The following is a 23439-nucleotide window of genomic DNA, read 5'->3' as shown; positions in this document are numbered from 1 at the left end:
GGCGGCCGGTGTTTACGTTCCGCATACCGCATCGACGCTTCGGTGTCAGCTCCATCCACTTCGGTGCCACGTAAATGAAGGCGGCCGCGACCACACGCACTGGCAAACGCGGCCCGAGCACGCTCCCCCACCCCCTCCCGCCGGCCTCCCGATCGCGGTCCGTTGCAGCTTCCGCATGCACGGGAGTACGGTAACACCCTGGATGCAACACGCCACGAGTGGGGATGGCCTTGTCGAGAGGGTGATTGGGTAGATCGAGAAGAAGAGTAAGGTGGCGGTAGGGGCAACAGAGGCACAGGCGGAAGAGCGGTAGGAGGGAAACCGGCGGGTGGCGAGTGCGCATGCGCGAGCCGCCGCGGCCAGCCCGGGTCCTGCGCTGCGCAGCCGCCAGTCCGTGCCAGCCCGCAGCCCGCAGCGGTCGCTCTGCTCCCTGCTCCTCAACTGCTCGCAGTAAGTCCCCTAACGATTGCACTTTACGCACCAGCTGCAATCTGCACTGCCACCGGCTCCGACGTACACGTCTCTCGCTCCCCTCGCTGCCGCTGCCGCCGCCGCCGCTGCCGCCGCCGCTGCTTCTGCCGGTACCGTCGGCGGTTGCCCCCGCGCCCGAGGAAAACTCTTCTCCGACCTTCGCGTCCATCCCCTCCGCTCCTGGCTCTGCAGCATAAAATGTACGCAATCGTGCGCGCGCATTCTGCGAGCGAGAATACGCTCATTTCAATGTGCGTGCTTCTGTATGCGCCCTGCATCTTGTGTGCGCGATTTTGCTTATGTCTGTATGTGTGTGGTGTGTGTGAGAGAGAGAGAGCGACACGGCGCTAAAGAGACAACTGATGAATATGAGCGAGACATTACAGAAACGAAGACTGCGATTTTCCTCTACCATTTGACACAACTTTACTGAAGTATCTGCTGCTCAGTGTGCTTGCTGAAAGCCAGCTAGCTTATTTGCAAGTTTGTTTTGCTGCTAAGAATATTAAATGCTGCGACAAAATGACGTAGTAGCAAGGGGCTTATGTTATTCAACAGAGAGCGTGGTTTGCAGCCACCTCTCAGGACTATGCGTCGGTCACTGAGTCTTAACTACCTCTGCGCAACCACTGTTACCTCCAGTATCGTTTCGCTCAGTCGTGATTTTTGCAACGCACTTCTGCAACATGTACCGGAGCTCTTTGACGTCATTGGCGTACTGAAGTCACCTGCCGACAATGGTGGAAATAACTGGTAGTTCAATTATAATTAAAACTGAACAGACCACGAGCGTACGACGTCGAAGATCGCCGTCTTTCTACCACACGCCACACGATGATGCTACAGCACATATGATTAAATTTAAGATTACGTCGGTACTTTCGTATGTATGCGAATGCGTAAGTATTTTAATGTGAATTCGGTTGTATGTCTCTCTGTTTGTGTGCGTGTGTTTGCGTATGAGTATGTAGCAAAACCAACTGTTGTTACTTCAAGAACACTAATTGAGTGTAATTAAAACAAAGAGACAGCGACAGAACTATTATCAGCAATCTGACCTGACCGAAATAGGCCTATTGTAACGAATGAAACCATCTGACTTAGCAGCGCTTCTGGAATCGTAATTACATGAAGCCTTTAATTACATCCATCGTCATGACATAACAGAATATACAATATGGGATTTCCCTCTATAAGCCTGCGTGTAATTCAGTATCGCCAAACTGTATCATCGAAATACCACGCTATCGTATTAATATCTGTTGCAACGATATTATTTGACGGGAGATTCATCTGCAATAATACAAGCGGAAGTCGAACATATCAATTGACAAAATTTTGCGTAAAACTACATTGATAACATGGCTACATGCCAGAGAATTTGTCAGTTATATCAGTCTTAATTTTGTTTTTGATAACATACTTACCGTAAAGATTTTCACCTGCATGATCTGCTGCAACTTTTTGACCTCTACGTTACTACAGCCGCACATCGATGGTATTTGAAACATCTGTTTCCTCAGCTGTAAAAAAAACTTGGTCCCATAATTTAAGACACCTGACGATCCCTGACGTTAAGAGTGCCCATTTATTTACCACATGCTTTGTTACACAAAACCGAACTGAATGTATGATAATGATAACAAGACTGAAAAGTGGTAAAACAGATAACATCTGAGAAAAGAAATAGCTAGTCCACCAGTTTTTCTGGATTAATGTTCCTTAAAAATGTTTCAAAATTCAGTCGTCTCGTCTCCTCAGTTGATTTTGATCGACTTACATACAAAAATGCCAGTAAAGCCAATAGATGGACTCTAATCAAACAATTTATGTAATACATACGTCAGTTAAAACTTTCTTTTATCTCAATCTTGTTGATATTAAATATTAATATGTAACTGGATATAAAAAGGTGGTTTCCTTCCAGAGCAGTTTAATTTCTTAAGTTCACAGTTAGCTTCACCGGGATAGATTCTGTCATGAAATGCAGTCATGCTAATAATTAAACTATTTTCGTAAGTCCGAATTAAGATCGGCCTTCAATGAAATAGCTGTTACAATAATCCTACAGTTTGCTGTAACTTGGTGTCACGTTACATCAAAGTGAACATCAGGCATATTGAAACAAAACAGTTATTTCGTCGAAGATTATCTTGCTTCGACATCGCGGAATAGTTTCACTATTCGCACTACTGCACTTGGTGATGGAAGCTAGCCTTGCGAAACTAGTTGTGAATTGGATAAATTAGGCTACAGGCGAAGAGACTGATCATCTTTTCAATTCTTACTCTCTGGCTTTCACGGACCGTCACCATCCCATCTTTAAAGGTGCACAAGTCTATAAGCACAATCTGACACGAAATGTATGGAAACTTTTGTTGTTATCAACTCATCATTTTGCAACTTTGTTGGTTTAATCAATAAAACTGAACTTGCTGAACCACCATGTCTAATTCCGATTTGTGGACTCTGAAAATTCACACAAAAAGTCACGGCATAAATGATGTGTGGACACATCAGGAATTCTGTTTTTAGAGGGACTCGACGATTACAATAAGAATCCTCCTGACTGAGTCGACATAATTACCTTGAAATGTAAAAGAAACTCTTCTTTTCTTTAACATTCCAGTATACGTTTATGCAGTATACGTTAAATGACACACAGAGACTCTTCAATATTTACAATAAAACGAATTATCAGTGACAAACACTTTATCCAAAGTGTTTATCGACAGGTTATAGTAGCAGTATAGATCTATCGCCTTACATTATATACGAGAAGAATATGTATATCTAAACATGAAAATAGCTGCTCAAAAGCAGGCCTGACGTCAATAAAGAATTTAAAAAAAAATTGATTGTAGTTTATTTATTTTTATCCCATACAACGACGCATCACCGCAACGTAAGAATGCCATCTTGAAGGAAAACTATCACGAACGGGGAACGACTCATATAATAAATTAGTGGATTCAGTGGCTACTGGCTGCAGTTTAATTCCGTTACTGTTATATACGTTGTTCCTCTCCATCCAGATTTCTCCTTCACCCTTTCATTTTAGAACTCAACTGACAGAATCAGACGATAAATCATTATGAAGTTATTTGTTTCAGTTACTTGGGCGATTGTTTGCTCCTTATTTCTGTTACAAGAACAGAAATGATTAGTTCTGTTCACGTCTCGTTTTACTCGTTCATTATAGTTAACTGTGAAATGAAGAAAACTGATTTCCTAGGTTTCCAGCAACAGAATTTTTATAGAAGCGGAGGAAGAAACGATGTCGTTTATTGGTAAATATTCATCAGAGATGAATATTAAATCCACATTTCCGTTAGAGCGAGACTCTGCGTGTAAAAATGACGCTGGCGCCGCCATTCAGATGTTTTAGACTCCTTACAAGGGGCGTCACTTCGCGGCTGGCGGAAAGGAGAGGGCGCTTTGTCCCGAGAGCGACAGCGACAATGCCGCCACTCCAGCGAAAGCGATCTCGCAGTGTTATTGTCGTTTCGCACCGCACTCAGGTGGGGCGCTGCGCTCGCTCCACTCGCACTGTTCGCCGCTTCCGTGGCAGACCGCCGTCACCGTCCCACATCAGACACGTTATTGGGCTCGTACGTCACAGCTTGCCGTTTGTCTCATTCTCACCATTGCGAAATACATACCAGTCTCGAACCTAATAGCCTCCTCTTGTCCTATATTCCTTAGCGTCCCCGTTTGGTTCGAAATTCAGCTGGTGGTATAAGTACAAGAGGCGATCAAAAAGTTTCCCTTTAGGGCGTTGTTGCTGCGTGTGGGCAACGTAATGCGACTTCGATGCGAATATGTAAGCGAGGGATTAGTGCGGCATTTTTGTTTTTCCGACGTATATACGGTAAATGTGGAAACGTGAACTATAGGGACGTTATTACCAAATGCGTCCCAAGAGGACCAACGTGCTGTTATTCTTTCCTTGACTGCCGAAAGACAAACACTGATAGACATCCATTGGAGAATGAAGAATGTGGTTCAAATGGCTCTGAGCACTATGGGACTTAACATCTGAGGTCATCAGTCCCCTAGGACTTAAAACTACTTAAACCTAGCTAACCTAAGGACATCACACACAGCCATGCCCGAGGCTGGATTCAAACCTGCGACCGTAGCGGTCGCGCGGTTCCAGACTGAAGCGCCTAGAACCGCTCGGCCACACCGGCTGGCATGAAGAATGTGCATGGGACACTATCTCTGTAGAAAACGACCGTTGTGGAATGGTGCGCCAAGTTCCGTGCTGGTCGCGGTCGATCTGCAATGGCCGGCCGGTGTGGCCGTGCGGTTCTAGGCGCTTCAGTCTGGAACCTCGTGACTGCTACGTCGCAGGTTCGAATCCTGCCTCGGGCATGGATGTGTGTGATGTCCTTAGGTTAGTTAGGTTTAAGTAGTTCTAAGTTCTAGGGGACTGATGACCATAGATGTTAAGTCCTATAGTGCTCACACCCATTTTTCGATCTTCGATGCCAGCCTCATCCACCACGTCAACTCAGATGGGAGACGCTCCTTATGGTTCTGATCTCTACCCATACGATTATCACACCACATGCCCCTTAAGAAATGCCTGGGTGTGTCGACGATTTCTATCGGACGGGGAAGTCCAGCAGGCAGTTACGGACTTTTTCACTCAGAAAGACACAGTGTTTTACTAAATGGGTTCCATCAACTTGCTGTGTGGAAGGGATGATGGCCTCAATTATCAAATTGGTTCAAATCGCTCTCAGCACTATGGGACTTAATTTCTGAGGTCATCAGTCCCCTAGAACTTAGAACTACTTAAACCTAACTAACCTAAGGACATCACACACATCCATGCCCGAGGCAGGATTCGAACCTGCGACCGTAGCAGTCGCGCGGTTCCGGACTGCGCGCCTAGAACCGCTAGACCACCGCGGCCGGCGGCCTCAATTATCACGGCGATTTTGTCTGATTGGCATACTGATTGTAGACTGTGAGGCCTTCGAACTAAAACTTTTTGATCACCCCTTATACCAAGCCTGTCTTTCCAAAAAAAATGGTTCAAATGGCTCTGAGCACTATGGGACTCAACTGCTGAGGTCATTAGTCCCCTAGAACTTAGAACTAGTTAAACCTAACTAACCTAAGGACATCACAAGCATCCATGCCCGAAGCAGGATTCGAACCTGCGACCGTAGCGGTCTTGCGGTTCCAGACTGCAGCGCCTTTAACCGCACGGCCACTTCGGCCGGCTCTGTCTTTCCAAAAATGGCTCCAAGCACTATGGGACTTAATATCTGAGGTCATCGATCCCCTACACTTAGAACTACGTAAACCTAACTAACCTAACGACATCATACACATCCATGCACGAGGCAGGATTCGAACCTGCGACCGTAGCAGCAGCGCGGCTCCGGACTGAAATGCCTAGAACCGCTCGGCCACAGCGGCCGGCCTTGTCTTTCCATCCCTGTTTCTCCTCCACACTGTGGTATTCTACCCAACGCTTTATCTCGAAATGTGCGATATACCCACCGGCGAATTGTTGCACTGTAGTACTAATAAGAAGTCATCTGCTGCATAGCTTCACAGTCGGAAAGTAAACTTTTTTGCGTCCACGGTCATGAAAAAGATGTTACTGCTTTATAAATCACATCCGGGCGTAGTATAATGAAATGCTGGTGTTGATACTATGAGATTCAGCGTGAATTACAGAAAAGTACTACAGAAAAATGTGTCTAGATACGTTACAGAACAATGGTACCACGTGAATTTGACCATGGCTGTCCACCGTGAATTTTCCTGTTCTCAACGTGTTCTCTCCAGCTCAGCACCAGGATTTATGCATTATTACCAACGTCTTATGGGAGTGAAACACGAAAACTAGCTGGTTAACTTCAGACGTCCTGAATTTCTCTTTGAAGCCGTTTACTTAGATGAAATTTGTTTTCTGCACCACTGGTTCATTCTGAGCAATAAAACATCCCCAGTACCAACCTGATTTGCGGAATAAGTATGTTTACACGAATTTTTAATGTTTTCTTACAGTTTGAAGTCTGTTCAAAGGGTTAAACTGGGTACGATGCCATCTAAACGACCTTTCATTTGGGCGGTTTATCGTCTACGAAAATTCATCCGTAGACAGTGAACGTTTGTAACGAGTGTTTCTTCATCGTCAATAGTTACAAAATCGATATCTCAGCTCAAAAATGGTTCAAATGGCTCTGAGCACTATGGGACTTAACTTCTGAGGTCATCAGTCCCCTAGAATTTAGAACTAGTTAAACCTAACTAACCTAAGGACAGCACACACATCCATGCCCGAGGCAGGATTCGATCCTGCGACCGTAGCGGTCGCGCGGTTCCAGACTGTAGCGCCTAGAACCGCTCGGCCACTCCGGCCGGCATCTCAGCTCAAAGGTATCTTATATCTGTACAAGGTTTCCATCTGAACATCGTCCAAAACTGTAACCACGTATGGAAACATCGAGGAAGTATATAATATCGCACTGGACAATCGATGGTTCAGATATGTAAAGCATCCATAGGGGTGTGAGAAGTAATGTGATAATACTGTAAATTTTCATAAAAGCTCTGGCCTAAAGCAAATGAAAAATCGAAATTTGGATCATATTGCTGATGGTTTTGAAACTGCGACTCTTTATGACCTTTTTTTAAAGATCTTGTTTTTCTTCCATTAGATAGCTTTATAGGTATTGCAGTCTCATCCTCAGATGGTAGACCGTGTGTCTCTCCTAAGAGTCGTTAGGCGTGTTTTCCCTAGGGCATAGGGAGAGATTTTGCAGTGTGTAGAAGGAGTCAACACACACAATTACTAATCGTTACGTCTTTCATATGACGCTGAGTGTCGACAGAAAGCATCGGTTTGTTTTCCATTACAAACAAAAACTATATTTAAATCTGAATTTTACGTGTCATGTGATACAGCGCTGCGAAATTAGTCTAATCCGATAGTCGTTTTATCGATATGTAATAACAGGGACAGTAAAACACGAAGAATAAACAGCAATCCTGCAACGATTGTGTAGCGCTGCATGCTTGGCGGCAGCAGTCGGCGTGGGCCGAGGCAGTACTGTAGCTTCTGGAATACTGGTTATTTATCGATTTTTACTGCCCCCGTAAATAAAAGTATATCGCTGGACTGACCTGGGACCGCTCTATCGAAGCGACACGTAAAATTTCGCTTTAAAAATCATTTTCTTTGTAACGAGAAACGAACCGACGCTGTCATTCGACACTGGGCATCGCATGAAAGCTGCGCGCACAATTTTTTTGGGGTTGACTCCAGCTACACAATGCAAAAACTAAGTTTCAAATATTTGCCGAAGCGCCAGAGAAAAAATGCTTGACTTCTCTTAGTAGAGAAACTCTGTATATTCACAGGCAGTTCACATTTTGTAACAAGCGAAACTAGGTGTTAGTATCGCACAGCTGGAGAAAATAGCAGAAATCATTTAGATACTACTGCTTCATGCGCATAAAAATAAGGATTACGATGTTATTTCGTTACCTACACACTATGTAATTCGTGAAGTTGTATGTATGGCATTGTACAATGATCCACGACACACCAAAGTGTAAAACGTAGCATTTATAAACTCTTGACAAAACCACAGTAAAAAGGTTCAACGTCAATAATGTATACGATAAAAATATTCCGATCTTTTTAGAGAGAAACGAAATCCTTTTGTGCACACCTTCGTTATTTGATGCCAGAAACGAAACATCAGACAAAGGAGTGAGTGGAAATACGAGACCTCCACTAATATATTTTATTCGGTGGAAATTTTATGGCCAAAGTTTCCTGGGATACAAAAGGTAACCTTTTCAATCGTAAAAAAATACCTGGATAACACTTCGAAAGTCTTCTGAACTAGAAGGATGAAAAACACGTGAGGATAGAACCGGATGGCAGCCAAACGAAAAAATTTTCTCAGAACAATCATTTAACTGAGTTACCTCAGCAATGGAAAAACTGTTGAATTCCCGCATGATCCGTTGGAACATGAACCGTGTTGACCGGATGTGGCATCCTTTGACTTTCCACTGTCAAAAATTTAAATGAATTTTCGACTTCCGTACGCGCTGAGTCGAATGAGGAGATTATCGCAGCTGCAGGTACATTTTCGCGCACTTTTCAGAAGCGCACATTAGGGATGGAATCTACGGAAAGAAATTTGACTAAGTGCGTTGAGTTGAAAGAGGTCTACGGAAAAATGATAAGGAACATTTCACCTTGCCGTTGCGTGGTACGGCTACGTAAATTTTAGTTGGGACTGTACTCTTTAACAGGAATCGAAAGATTTTGCCCTGGATTTTAGAAAACAATCAGGTTCATGTTCAAGCACTGTACATTGTTGTCTCTTCTGTGTTAAACATGATACCGCAATGTGCATTTGCGTACAGTTTATCACGCACGTGGAAGAGGCATATGGATTGTCCTAAAGACGTAGCTAAGATTTTTGATAATATTAGCTATCAGTTTTATCTAATTTTATACAAGATTATTATTCAGTGCGACCCCTGCAGTACAAATAGCCTCAATTCTGGAATCAAACAGGACATCTGTCTTATAGGATTGTCGGCATCACGTATACCTTCGAAGAAACAGACATCCGGTTCAGTTTCTGAAAATTATAATATGAACTGCGTTTCCATCGCGTATACTTCTACTTACATACATGTTTTGAAGAACAAATTACACACAAAATATAATGTATACGTAGGGTATGTTGACACATGTTAATTTGCTACAAGGAATTTTACAATGGGTAGAAAGAGGGTATTTTTTTAAATCTGAGGACGCGTAACATGCAAACACGTTGGCGATATTTCGTGTTTTCTAACAGTTTCTTTGCTACCATTTCATTACAAGATTTCGTTCAGTAGCATTATCTTAATATCTACGAAAACTAAAATGCATAAGGGATCTACACTTCAAAAAAATGGTTCAAATGGCTCTGAGCACTATGGGACTTAACTTCTGAGGTCATCAGTTCCTTAGAACTTAGAACTACTTAAACCTAACTAATGTAAGGACAGTACACACATCCATGCCCGAGGCAGGATTCGAACCTGCGACCGTAGCGGTAGCGCGGTTCCAGACTGTAGTGCCTAGAACCTCTCGGCCACCGCGGCCGGCATCTACACTTCGCTACAGATTTAAAAGATTACTTTCTTCGAAACACCGAAATTCCCACCCATTGGGACGCATAAGTTTGAAATTTGGCTCAAAGGCGCACGCAGCCTTCCTCTCTAATGGTGAAAAAGCGTAGCGCCCAACGACGTCGCCCTCGGGCTCGGCGCGCTTCAACTTCAAGATGTCGACACTTGCGAAAAAAGGCCACAGCTCAGAAGTTCGTATGACATGTAAGGCACGTTCATGATATCACACTGGCACAAAACTTCGTCACAATTCTGCCCAGCTTCACCGTGCACGTGTCACAGTACGATGGGTAGGCCGTCACAGCCCCTATTACCTACATTTAACCCCTTCTTTTGACACCTCTGTGATGGTGGTTAGAACCGCGGCGCCCACCGGTGAAATCACGCGATTTACGCATGAGTGACCGAGGAAAGGATTCGGACACACCGCCACTCAGAATCAGCGCCGGCCGCTGTGGCCGAGAGGTTCTAGGCGCTTCGGACCGGAACCGCGCTGCTGCTGCGGTCGCAGGTTCGAATCCTGCCTCGGGCATGGATGTGTGTGATGTCCTTAGGTTAGTTAGGTTTAGGTAGTTCTAAGTTCTAGAGGACTGATGACCTCAAATGTTGAGTCCCATAGTGCTCAGTGCCATTTGAACGGGGATTGTGACATTGATATATGGGTTGATAAAACGGGAAAGAGTCCCTTTAGGAATCCCCCAGTTGGGCAAACCCTTCTTTGGCACCTGCCCACCTTTATCGAGAATTTTAAAAATGCAAGTGGACAGAAACAACCTGTAAAGGAGTCCGAGGTGGTTGCAAGCAGGCAACTGGATCTGCAGGGGCGTCAAGGAGATGTCTACCTGCAGGCGCCTCAGATTACGTTACGGGTTGTTTCTATACACGATCATTTTTGAAATTCTCAAGGACTTTGCTGTCGCATCCCACCTTAATTCACGTCATAGGAGGATGCGAAGGAGGAGGGATGAAAATGCAAAATTACCCTTTCCTGTCACGGATCACGTTCAAATTTTATCGAATGGTTTTGAACGGTCCCTAGTGCTTCCACCCTGTACACGTGAGCAAAAATTTCGGTCGTGCTAACCTCCAAAAGGAACAGATCGCGCTTAATGGGGATGCAGCACCACAATGTCCTTCATAGAATGGTTGAAATTTCCGAATGTGACAGCGGTGTCAAAGATTGTGAACAACGTCTTTCTGTTGCTCGTCGCACTGCGAATTGTCGTTTTCGACCGCAAAATGTATAGGAATCAGCGTCCCAGTGAAAGGGATGGTTTCATTGACACCATTTATGACCTCTCCTGACTCGTTTTTGTGATGCTTCTGAGCGGCGGTGTGTGCGGACGGCTGTCTTCGCTCATTCATAAGAAAGCCGAATGATTTCAACGGTGGGCTTCGCGGATCTAAACTCCATCGTAGAGGTGTCAAAAGAATGGGTTCAGTGTGGGTAACAGGGGCTTTGACGACAGTCCCATCATGTTGTGATGCACCCACGGTGGCTGCATTGTGGTGAAGTTTGTTGCTAATGTGACATCATTAACCAACCTTACACGTCACATTAACTCCGGAGCAGGGCCTTTTCTCCCATGTATCGACACCCTACTGTTTGAAGCGTTGTCGAGCCCGAGGCTGACGTCGCGAGGGGAGGGGGGCGGGGTTGGTTTGGGGAGGAGACCAGACTGCGAGGTCATCGGTCTCATCGGATTAGGGAAGGATGGGGAAGGAAGTCGGCCGAGCCGTTTCAAAGGAACCATCCCGGCATTTGCCTGGAGTGATTTAGGGAGATCACGGAAAACCTAAATCAGGATGGCCGGACGCGGAATTGAACCATCGTCCTCCCGAATGCGAGTCCAGTGTGCTAGACACTGCGCCACCTCGCTCGGTGGGTTTGGGAAGGATGGGGAAGGAAGTCGACCGTGTCATTTCAAAGTAATCATGCCGGCATTTGCCTGAAGCGGGAGGAAAGTTGTATGCACCTTAGAGCCAAATTTAAAACTTACGCGTCGCAGTGGGTGGGAGTTACGATGTTTCGAAGAAGTGTTCGTTTCATTCTGATGCGCAGTGTATAATAGACAACTGTCTGGACAGTTATTAGTTAGCTTCACACCAGCTGCCTATTTCTTTTAAATATTTTCATTCTGCTGCAAATGTTTTTTGGCGTTATATTAGGTAAGTATTTCGCCTAACTCTGTTACACATTCCGTATATTGTAGCTCGTCACACATGCTCGCGGAGAACGATACCTGTCATCTTTGTCATCTTACAATTAACATTCAACCGTTCTTTTAGAAGCATCTTAAACATTCAGTCTGTAGATTAATAGACTTTTTCGCAACATATAAAACACTGTAATCCAAGCTCACGTTACTTGTAGAAATAATTCATACTATTTGTCTTCTTTTGCAGAAAGCAATATCTAACGATAGCCACTAACGCCAGTTGTTAGATAAAAGGAAATATCATGGTGTGGCGTCCCGTCGACGACGGAGTCATTAGAGACGGAGCACAACCTCGGATAGGAAAAGGATGGGAAAGGAAACCTACTCCTGGGTACGAGTGTACGTGAATTTCAGAGCCAATGCGACTTATTTGTTGCTTAATAATTTAAAAAAGCTCATGTTAATTGGTAAAGTTTTCTAGTAATGTAATACACTCTAGTTGGAAGAGAAAAATAATTTGGGATATCTGTTTCTGTAATAAGGATTAGTATCGATTTTGTTTTTCATACAGAAAAAATGGTTCAAATGGCTCTAAGCACTATGGGACTTAGCTTCTAAGGTCATCAGTCCCCTAGAACTTAGAACTACTTAAACCTAACTAACCTAAGGACATCACATACATCCATGCCCCAGGCAGGATTCGACGTAGCGGTCGCGCGGTTCCAGACTGTAGCGCCTAGAACCGCTCGGTCACCTAGGCCGGCTATTCACGCAGAAAGCATACAATTTCCAAATATATGAATCTGTCTAATGCGGCAGTTTTCTTTAGATCGACCTCAAGATAACCTGCAATCAAAAACGGCTGTAAGAGTTTACTATCTGAGAGTTAGTCCGTTTCGGTCTGTGTTTTAAATTATTCGAATGGAGGTAGGGTTTTAGCGGCCCGTCGACACTGAAATCAATAGAAACGAAACACGAGCACAGCTGGAGAAGAACGGTGGAACGAAGCGACCGTAGACATTTCTACACTGCTGGTCATTAAAATTGCTACACCAAGAAGAAATGCAGATGATAAACGGGTATTCATTGGACAAATATATTATACTAGAACTGACATGTGATTACATTTTCACGCAATTTGGGTGGATAGATCCTGAGAAATCAGTACCCAGAACAACCACCTCTGGCCGTAATAACGGCCTTGATACGCCTGGGCATTTAGTCAAACAGGGCTTGGATGGCGTGTACAAGTACAGCTGCCCATGCAGCTTCAACACGATACCACAGTTCATCAAGAGTAGTGACTGGTGTATTGTGACGAGCCAGATGCTCGGCCACCATTGACCAGACGTTTTCAATTGGTGAGAGATCTGAGGAATGTGCTTGCAAGGGCAGCAGTGGAACATTTTCTGTATCCAGAAAGGCCCGTACAGGACCTGCAACATGCGGTCGTGCATTATCCTGCTGAAATGTAGGGTTTCGCAGGGATCGAATGAAGGGTAGAGCCACGGATCGTAACACATCTGAAATGTAACGTCCACTGTTCAAAGCGCCGTCAATGCGAACAAGAGGTGACCGAGACGCGTGACCAATGGCACCCAATACCATCACGCCAGGTGATACGCCAGTAAGGCGATGACGAATACACGCTTCCAATGTGCGTTCACTGCACTGTCGCCAAACACGGGTGCGACCATCATGATGCAGTAAACAGAACATGGATTCATCCGAAAAATGACGTTTTTCCATTCTTGCACCGAGGTTCGTCGTTGAGTACACCATCGCAGGCGTTCCTGTCTGTGATGCAGCGTCAAGGGTAACCGCAGCCATGGTCTCCGATCTGATAGTCCATGCTGCTGCAAACGTCGTCGAACTGTTCGTGCAGATGGTTGTTGTCTTGCAAACGTCCCCATCTGTTGACTCAGATCGAGACGTGGCTGCACGATCCTTTACAGCCATGCGGATAAGTTGCCTGTCATCTCGACTGCTAGTGGAATCCAGCATGGCGATCCGTATTACCGTCTTGAACCCACCGATTCCATATTCTGCTAACAGTTATTGGATCTCGACCAACGCGAGCGGCAATGTCGCGATACGGTAAGCCGCAATCGCGATAGGCTACAATCGGACGTTTATCAAAGTCGGAAACGTGATGGTACGCATTTCTCCTCCTTGCACGAGACATCACAACAACGTGTCACCATGCAACGCCGGTCAACTGATGCTTGTGTATGAGAAATCGGTTGGAAACTTTCCTCATGTCAGCACGTTGTAGGTGGCGCTACCGCCGCCAACCTTGTGTGAATGCTCTGAAAAGCTAATCATTTGCATATCACAACATCTTCTTCCTGTGGGTTACATTTCACGTCTGTAGCACGTCATCTTCTTGGTGTAGCAATTTTAATGGCCAGTAGTGTATAAACCGAACCGCACTCCACAAATAACCTAAGTTAGTACGATATTGCTGCGCCCAGATCGTTCAGAAGTACAATGCAGTATGCACTGTATTTGTTGTATTTATCTGCCGATAGCGGGCAAGTAACTTTCAATTAAAATGTCTTCTCTGTACGGGAATATACATAATGGATGTACGAGAACAGGTTGTAGACACATGGTTGACGACAGATAGAAGTTTGGGTTTGGCCGTGAAGCGTACTCGGATGAAGCGGGAAATCCGGGTCTGGCATAAATTTTCATTGTCCTTATTTCATTATACAGCTCATGGCTCTCCATACTTGCCACTGCGAATACATTTCATGTACAGACTAAATTAGGGTGACTGAACAGGAGTTTGAGCCATTGAGGTAATCTACCTTGGATCGAGAAGGTAAACCAAACACTACGTCTTGGGTCTTGCCCACTCATCTCGTATGGGATGCCTAAGGGATGCTGCGTTCTCGGAATGCTATATAAGAATTCAAGAAAATTAAATTAGTAGTTTTATTTCTATAAAGGAGATTGACAATACTTAACTGTAATGTACAAAGGCGTCGCAAGCGATGGGCGACATGGAACATAAATCCGAGTCCTTGATATACACAATGTTCAAACAAACAGTGGGTATGGATCACTACAATCTGATTTCGTAGCACTCTCTGCTATGTCGTGCTGATTACAGATGTCTGTATACTGAGCCGATCTCAGCGGCCGAGGCTGGCAGAGCGACCCTTACATTCACTTCGGCTTGAGGGCTCGCGGTCTTATTCCGCGCACCATTGGCCGACGTCGTATCACCGCCTTTTCTGGTCTTGCGTTCTTCGTCTTCGTTCTGGCGCTTGTGGTTACGCCAGAACACTTCGCTAACCTACAGTTGTGAATGAGCACTGAACGGTACCCTTACGAAGTTTCATTCGCCTCATATCGAGGTCTACAGTGGTACGAGTATTTTGAAGGAACAGTCTATGAAGTAGAGCAGTTTAAAACGGCAGTCATTTGCTAGGTACTATATTCTTTGAACAATACTGTAAAGCTCTCCGAGGTGACCGAGCGGTTTTAGGCGCTACAGTCTGGAACCTTGCGACCGCTACGGTCGCAGGTTCGAATCCTGCCTCGGGCATGGATGTGTGTGACGTCCTTAGGTTAGTTAGGTTTAAGTACTTCTAAGTTCTAGAGGACTGATGACCACAGAAGTTAAGTCCCATAGTGCTAAGAGCCATTTGAACCAATACTGTAAAGTCCGCAGCTCGTGGTCGTGCGGTAGCGTTCTCGCTTCCCACGCCCGTGTTCCCGGGATCGGTTCCCGGTGGGGTCAGGGATTTTCTCTGCCTCGTGATGACTGGGTGTTATGTGCTGTCCTTACGTTAGTTAGGTTTAAGTAGTTCTAAGTTCTAGGGGACTGATGACCATAGATGTTAAGTCCCATAGTGCTCAGAGCCATTTGAACCTTTTTTTTTTTTTAATACTGTACATTTCCACAAATATGTCAACATAGTTCTGACAACTCCACATGTCAACGTGTCCAGGGACATTTGTAAAACGAAAGATCTACAGAAGATTAATATTTGGTGTCATCAGAGCACGGTTTTGTTTCTTCGTTTTGGATTGAACGTAGATTATCTGCTTAAATATTTCACGATGAGGTCTATATGGCGTTTAGAATAGAGATTTTACTTAAAAGGCTGTTCTCCACCTCCACCTTATGGATAAAATTCATGGATTTTTTTTTTACAATATTTTCATCTTGGTGATATAGTTACATACACATGTGACCAACAAATCAAGTAATAAATGACGCTGCCCGGGGTGGCCGAGCGGTTCTAGGCGCTGCAGTCTGGAACCGCGCGACCGCTACGGTCGCAGGTTCGAATTCTTCCTCGGGCATGGATGTGTGTGATGTCCTTAGGTTGGTTAGGTTTAAGTATTTCTAAGTTCTAGGGGACTGATGACCTCAAAAGTTAAGTCCCATAGTGCTCAGAGCCATTTGAACCATTTTTTTGATAAATGACATCACACCACTGTTTACAGGAATGTAACATCATACTCTCCCCTTTTGGGTAGGGATTAAAGTTCAAGGGGAAGAAATAAAAACTTTTAAGTTTGCCGACGACATTGTAATTTTGTCAGCGACAGCAAAGTACTTGAAAGAGCAGTCGAACGGATGGACAGTGGGTTGAAAGCAGGATGTAAGATGAACATCAACAAAAGGAAAACAAGGATAACGCAATGTAGTCGAATTAAACCAGATAATGCTGAGGGAATTACGTTAGAAAATAAAACGCTAAGAGTAATAGATGAATTCTTTCTATTTGAGCAAAATCAACTGAAACATAGAGGGTATAAAATGCAGACTACCAGTAGCAATAAAACGATGTCTGAACATGATAAATCTGTTAGCATCGAATATAAATTTAAATGTTAGTAAATCTTTTCTGGCTTTTTACGCAACTGAAATTTTGACAACAAAAACGTGGGACAAGAAGGTAACTGATGCTTCTGAAGTGTGCTGCTACAGAAGAATTTGAAGATTAGGTGACTAGGTCTAATATTTAAGGAAGAGGTATCGTATCGCATTAGATAGAGAAGAAAGTTACGGTACAATTCGAATAAAAGGAAGGGTCGGTTAATTCGACGTCATGGGGCGTCAAGGAATAGACACTTTGATAAACAGGGGGGAGGGTGGGGGGGGGGGCGTTATGGGGGTAAAAATTGTTGGGGCAGACGAAGGTTTGACTACAGTATCAGGTTCGAGAGGTTGTAGAATGCAGTAGCAATACAAAGATGAAGGCGATAGAAAGGCTAGACTAACATGGTGAGCTTCATTTTCGGACTAAAGACTGCCGGCCGTGGTGGCCGTGCGGTTCTAGGCGCTGCAGTCCGGAACCGTGTTGACTGCTACGGTCGCAGGTTCGAATCCTCCCTCGGGCATGGATGTGTGTGATGTGCTTTGGTTAGTTAGGTTTAACTAGTTCTAAGTTCTAAGGGACTGATAACCTAAGATGTTAAGTTCCATAGTGCCCAGAGCCGTACTAAAGACCACAGTAACAACAATAATACTCTCATTTTATGTTGTAGGGCATGCTTATAAGTTAAAGACGATGGTGTTTACAATGTCTATTAATATAATACAGGGTGTCCCTTTCTCTGATGACCGCACGGACGGAGCTGTGATTGCCGGCCATCGGAGTCGCGCAGGCCGGTCAAATGACTCCCGCCGTCCCCCTCTTAATGCTGCACTACTCGCCTTTCCGGCCAGCGCCATTCGAGCAGTGAAAGAAACAACACGAACACGAGTGTAAAGGTGAAGTCTGTGTGGCGCAACGACGACAACACCGAATTATTCTGTACAACAGCAAGCGTTTATTTACGATTCCTGTGTGCGTACAGAGTTCGCTCGTATTTCCGGACACTGTTTAAACAGAATTTTCCAGGTGTTAAAATTCCGTGCTGTGATGCAATTCACAAATAAGTGAATAAATCTCGTGAAGGGGGGAAGTGTTCATGATATGAATCGTAAACGGCGACGTACAGTAATCGCGGAAGCTCATCGCGATGATGTTTAATACCGTCTGGAAAATTCCCTAAAAATTCTCTTACAGGTCTTCCACAGCAAACGCAAATTTCCTGCGCCTCTGTACAAAGAGCTGCTACGTTAATTGGGTTCAAATGGTTCAGAGCACTATGAGACTTAACTTCTGAAGTCATCAGCACCCTAGAAATTAGAACTACTTAAACCTAACTAACCTAAGGACATCACACACATCCATGCCCGAGGCAGGATTCGAACCTGCGACCGTAGCGGTCGCGCAGTTCCAGACTGTAGCGCCTAGAACCGCTCGGCCACTCAGGACGGCAGTTAATTGGGCTAAGAATCTATAAAGTTACAGCAGAGTAAGAACTTAAACCTCGTGATCCGAAGAGCACAGTGTTAGGTTTTGCGAATGTGTTTCGAAACAAGTGCATGACGGTGAAATGGATGCTTACCCATTCTGTTTTCAGACGAGATTTGGTTCCATTCACACGGGTGTATTAATTCCCAAAACTGTCGACATTGGAGCACCGATAGAGGAAACCCTTCTAGATCAGAAAATAGGGGCGTAGTGCGTAGTTAGTGGTGATGGAATAACAGTTCCAGTTTTTCAGTGACGCAGTTAACAGTGAACGACACGTGCAGAATATTTTTCAAGCGGTTTTTCATGAATTGAATGAAATAGAACGAAGCTTCGCGTTTTCTCAACAGGATTAGGCAAGGGTTTATACAGCCAATGTTCTTTTGCACATAATTGACGATGTGTTCCATGACAATATCTAGCTCGCCCGAAGTCCCGATTTGTGGTGTCACCGCCAGACACCACACTTGCTAGGTGGTAGCTTTAAATCGGCCGCGGTCCATTAGTACATGTCGGACCCGCGTGTCGCCACTGTCAGTGATCGCAGACCGAGCGCCACCACACGGCAGGTCTCGAGAGACTTACTAGCACTCGCCCCAGTTGTACGGACGACTTAGCTAGCGATGCAACACTGACGAAGCCTCGTTTATTTGCAGAGAAGATAGTTAGAATAGCCTTCAGCTAAGTCAATGGCTACGACCTAGCAAGGCGCCATAGCAATTGATAGTTATCGTATGAAGCATGTCTCATCAAGAACGATGTATACAAATGATGGATTAAAGTTAAGTATTCCAGCAGCTACGTACTTTTCTTTATAGCATTCATTACGTATCCTGTTTCAGACCTCACGCCATCCTGCGTGAGTTTAAGCGCGTGCCTTTCGGTTACCCGTCACTGTGGACTGGCTGTCTTGTCAGTCCACAACACCATTAAACCTCCTACGATTTCCATTTGTGGTGACCACTAAATGATAAACTGTTCACAACAAACCTGCACACGTTACAGGAAATCAAAGATAATATCGGCGAGTCAATTAAGTCAGCTTCTCAAAGACAGTTACAGCTTGTGCTGATTAATTTCTTCAGCCAACCGGTGTGGCCGAGCGGTTCTAGGCGCTTCAGTCTGGAACCGCGTGACCGCTACGGTCGCAGGTTCGAATCCTGCCTCGGGCATGGATGTGTGTGATGTTCTTAGGTTGGTTAGGTTTAAGTAGTTCTAAGTTCTAGGGGACTGATGACCGCAGCTGTTAAGTCCCATAGTGCTCAGAGCCATTTGAACCATTTGTTAAGTCCCATAGTGTTCAGAGGCATTTGAATAATAATTTCTTCAGATGTCAGAAATTCGAGGAAAACAACGGTAGGCCGTACTAGTATCTTCCTTGCATGACATGAGTCAATACAAAGTGTATTTACTGTATTTTAAATTTAGTACTGCGGTAGTAGACGGGCGTCACGGAATCTGTTTGTCCAGGCAATAAAGTGCTCGTTGCCCGGCATTCGCTGCGCCGTGCACGCAGTCAGCAGATACGCGGAACACCTTGCCAGACACAACCACACTTACGCGTTTATATTACAGTTTGACCGCCTCACGTGGTCATCTTCTGATTGAATGTTCTCTACAAAGATGGTTCAAATGGCTCTGAGCACTGTGGGACTAAACATCTGAGGTCATCAGTCCCCTAGACTTAGAACTACTTAAACCTAACTAACCTAAGGACATCACACACATTCATGCCCGAGGCAGGATTCGAACCTGCGACCGTAGCAGCAGCGCGGTTCCGGACGGAAGTGCCTAGAGCCGCTCGGCCACAACAGCCGGCTGCTCTACAAAGAAGACCATGCAATAGCACTCTATCGCAAGACACATATTAACCAAAATACTCCGGTGTATTTGTCAGCAGGATAGTAATTTCTACAGAGGAAAAATTAACTACGTGTAACTTTTTCATAGCGTCTCTAATACACCTAATCGTTCCAGATATGGAAATGGGATTTTAAGAGAGTGACACACTCAAAAACGGGTGATTTGTTATTGACAAAGTTTTTTTCCGTGGCGGTATAGTAGCTAGCACCATTTCTCGGCATTTCCGCCAACATCCCTCCTCCACTTTGACATAAAGGCAAAGAGAAAGCAGCCAACAGCACGTGGCGTGCCCGGGCGTTACCGATCCAGATACTGGCCGCGCTTGACGGTTCTTAACAGTAGTAATGTAAGGAGAAGCTGTGTAATTTTTTTTACAATTAAGTGTAGCCATTTGGAGTGGAGAGCGGTCACTTATGACTCTTAAATATTTATGTCTATCGACCACCGTCGCGGTTCTAGGCGCTTCAGTCTGGCACCGCGTGACCGATACGGTCGCAGGTTCGAATCCTGCCTCGGGTATGGATGTTTGTGATGTCCTTAGGTTATTTAGGTTTAAGTAGTTCTAAGTCTAGGGGACTGATGACCTCAGATGTTTAGTCGCACAGTGCTCAGAGCCATTTGAACCATTTTTGACCACCGTCGCTCATGAAAGCATTATCAAAACCTCGTAAGTTCATCAATCGCCTTCGTTGAGGCGGGCACCAGATGCAAGGCAACAGACATCCAACGTAGCCTTCAGCAATGGAATCTCAGCAAGAGAACGGAGTAACACTATCACATCATCAGAGTATGCACTCACTGATATCGTCTCCCCTAAGAGTGTCCTTCCTTGTAAGTGAGCGACGATTCTTCGAACAAGGGACTCAAGAGATAGGACTAACAACGATATCGAAAGCGGACTTCCTTGTGGAAAATCCCTGTGTATTCAATCCTCCACGGTTGTTGGAAGTTTCAGCTAGACCCTTTCCTTTTTACATCTCCTTTGACCTCATCGTGATGTAGACGGCTCTCCAGCAGTAGAAGTGTATCAGGTTAACTGTCAGCTTGAAAGCACTTTGTGAGACGGAAGTTGTACCCTAGGTTGTCTCCTTCGCCTTAGAGAATATCACGTCCTGTCCCCAACACGCCTCTCACAGTTCGTGGATGGGTACGTTGCAGACCAGTCTCTTCTGGAGACGAAACTGCGTCTGTGAGAGTGGACGACGTATCCTGTAGTTTGGCTGCCTCGGGTACATTCTACGGCAAAGTTCGGCCAAAGCATCCTCCTGCTCAAAATTTCCAACTGTTTAATCTCATCCACCGTAGCTTTCAACTGTGTTTTAATTTCTCCTAACTCATTCGGAACAGGAAACAGCACTGTCAGTGAGTCTTCCATTCGGGTTAAGATCAACCAATGTACACTGAAGAGCCAAAGAACCTGGTACACCTGCCTAATGTCGTGTAGGGCCCCCGCGAAAGCACAGAAGTGCCGCAGCACTATGCGGCATGCACTGGACTAATGTCTGAAGTAGTGCTGGAGGGAATTGGCACGATGAAACCTGCAGGGATGTCCATAAATCCGTAAGAGTACGAGGGAGTGGAGATATCTCCAGAACAGCGCGTTGCAAGGCATCACAGATATGCTCAATAATGTTCACGTCTGGGGAGTATGGTGGCCAGCGGAAGTGTTTAAACTCAGAAGAGTGTTCCTGGAACCAATCTGTAGCAATCATGGACGTGTGGGGTGTCGCATTGTCCTGCTGGAATTGCCCAAGTCCGTTGGAATGCACAATGGACAAGAATGGATGCAGGTAATCAGATAGGATGCTTACGTACTCAGAGTCGTATTTAGAAATATCAGGGGTTCCATACCACTCCAACTATACGCGCCCAACACCGTTACAGAACCTCCACCAGCTTGAACAGTCCCCTGCTAACATGCAGGGTCCATGGAAAAAAATGGCTCTGAGCACTATGGGACTTAATTCTGAGGTCATCAGTCCCCTAGAACTTAGAACTACTTAAACCTAACTAACATAAGGACATCACACACATCCATGCCCGAGGCAGGATTCGAACCTGCGACCGTAGCGGTCGCGCGGTTCTAGACTGTAGCGCCTAGAACCGCTCGGCCACTCCGCCGGCAGGGTCCATGGATTTATGAGGTTTACTCCATACCTGTGCACGTCCATCCTCAAGATACAATCTTAAACGAGACTCTTCGGACCAGGTAACACGTTTCCAGTCACCAACCGTTCACTAGCGGTGTTGACGGGCCCAGGCGAGGCATAAACCTTTTTGTTATCCGGTCATCACGGATACGCGAGTGGGTCTTCGGCTCCGAAAGCCCATATCGAAGATGTTTCGTTGAATGGTTCGAACGCTGACACTTGTTGATGGCCCAGTATAGAAATTTGCAGCAGTTTGCGGAAGGGTTTCACTTCTATCACGTTGAACGATTTTCTTCGGTCGTCGTTGGTCCCGTTATTGTAGGATCTTTTTCCGGCCGAAGCGATGTCGGAGATTTGATGTTTTACCAGCTTCCTGATATTCACGGTACACTCGTGAGATGGTCGTACGGGAAAATCCCCACTTCATCGCTACCTCGGAGATGCTGTATCCCATCGCTCGTGCGGCGAGTATAACTCCACGTTCAGACTCACTTAAACCTTGATAACTTGCGATTGTAGCAGAAGCCACTTGTTGTCTTATATAGGCGTTGTCGACCGCAGAACCGTATTCCGCCTGTTTAAATTTATCTGTATTTGAATACGCGTGCCTATACCAGTTTCTTTGGCGCTTCAGTGTGTATGCCAACGTTACATTAATTGAGAAGCGAATAAAAAAACTAGCAAGTAATAACGAAATTTCATACTAGAAAAAAATTTACGACGCGAAGTACTATAAGCAATTCAGTTTTATAGGATGTTCGGATTGAGAATTTGTTCGTCTCATATTTATCACATTTAATATTTGCGACTCGACTAAGAGTGCTAATGTCTACAAAAATATGTAATGCAACCAGCATGAACGGTATTATAAGTAACGGAAACGATTTTCTGAACTAATGTACCACTGTAGTGATTCGGAAAAAACGGCAGTGTAATTCATACCTGTCGATTTAATAAGAATTAAGAGAGACCCGACATTCGAAAAATATCAATTTTTTTTAAAATAAACCTCTAATAATACTGCAGTTGGGAGAAACGATTATCCGAAATAAGAAACTGCTGGTAAAATCCGTAGAATGCTCGAATTATGGACGCAGTTGGCGGTACTGTACGACGTACCTTACGCGTGAAATTTTTAAACATTTAAAATTTTAAAAATATATAATAAATTACAATACTCACCAAATTTTTGCGCAGCCAACAAGTGGTAACAAGACATCACAGGCAGCCTATTAAATTCAGCAGTGTGTATTCCTGCTGGCATATTGTACCGGAATGTTTACATGACAAAGCGCAGTG

At 44.9% G+C, this 23439-nt stretch overlaps 1 protein-coding gene across 1 annotated transcript in view; it reads left to right on the top strand.

Moving 5' to 3' along the window:
• The first annotated feature begins 406 nt into the window (after nt 1-406).
• The window catches only part of LOC126470665 (uncharacterized), a 1059339-nt gene continuing 1036306 nt past the window's right edge, over nt 407-23439 (top strand). The window contains exon 1 of the mRNA XM_050098659.1: nt 407-450. The gene's annotated coding sequence lies outside the window, so the exon portion shown is untranslated. The remainder of the gene's footprint in view (nt 451-23439) is intronic.

This window comes from Schistocerca serialis, chromosome 3 (genome assembly GCF_023864345.2).
Source record: "Schistocerca serialis cubense isolate TAMUIC-IGC-003099 chromosome 3, iqSchSeri2.2, whole genome shotgun sequence".
In the NCBI taxonomy this organism is placed as follows: domain Eukaryota; kingdom Metazoa; phylum Arthropoda; class Insecta; order Orthoptera; family Acrididae; genus Schistocerca; species Schistocerca serialis.
The sequence above is the reverse complement of the archived record's forward strand: the minus strand, read 5'-3'. Positions and strand labels throughout refer to the sequence as shown.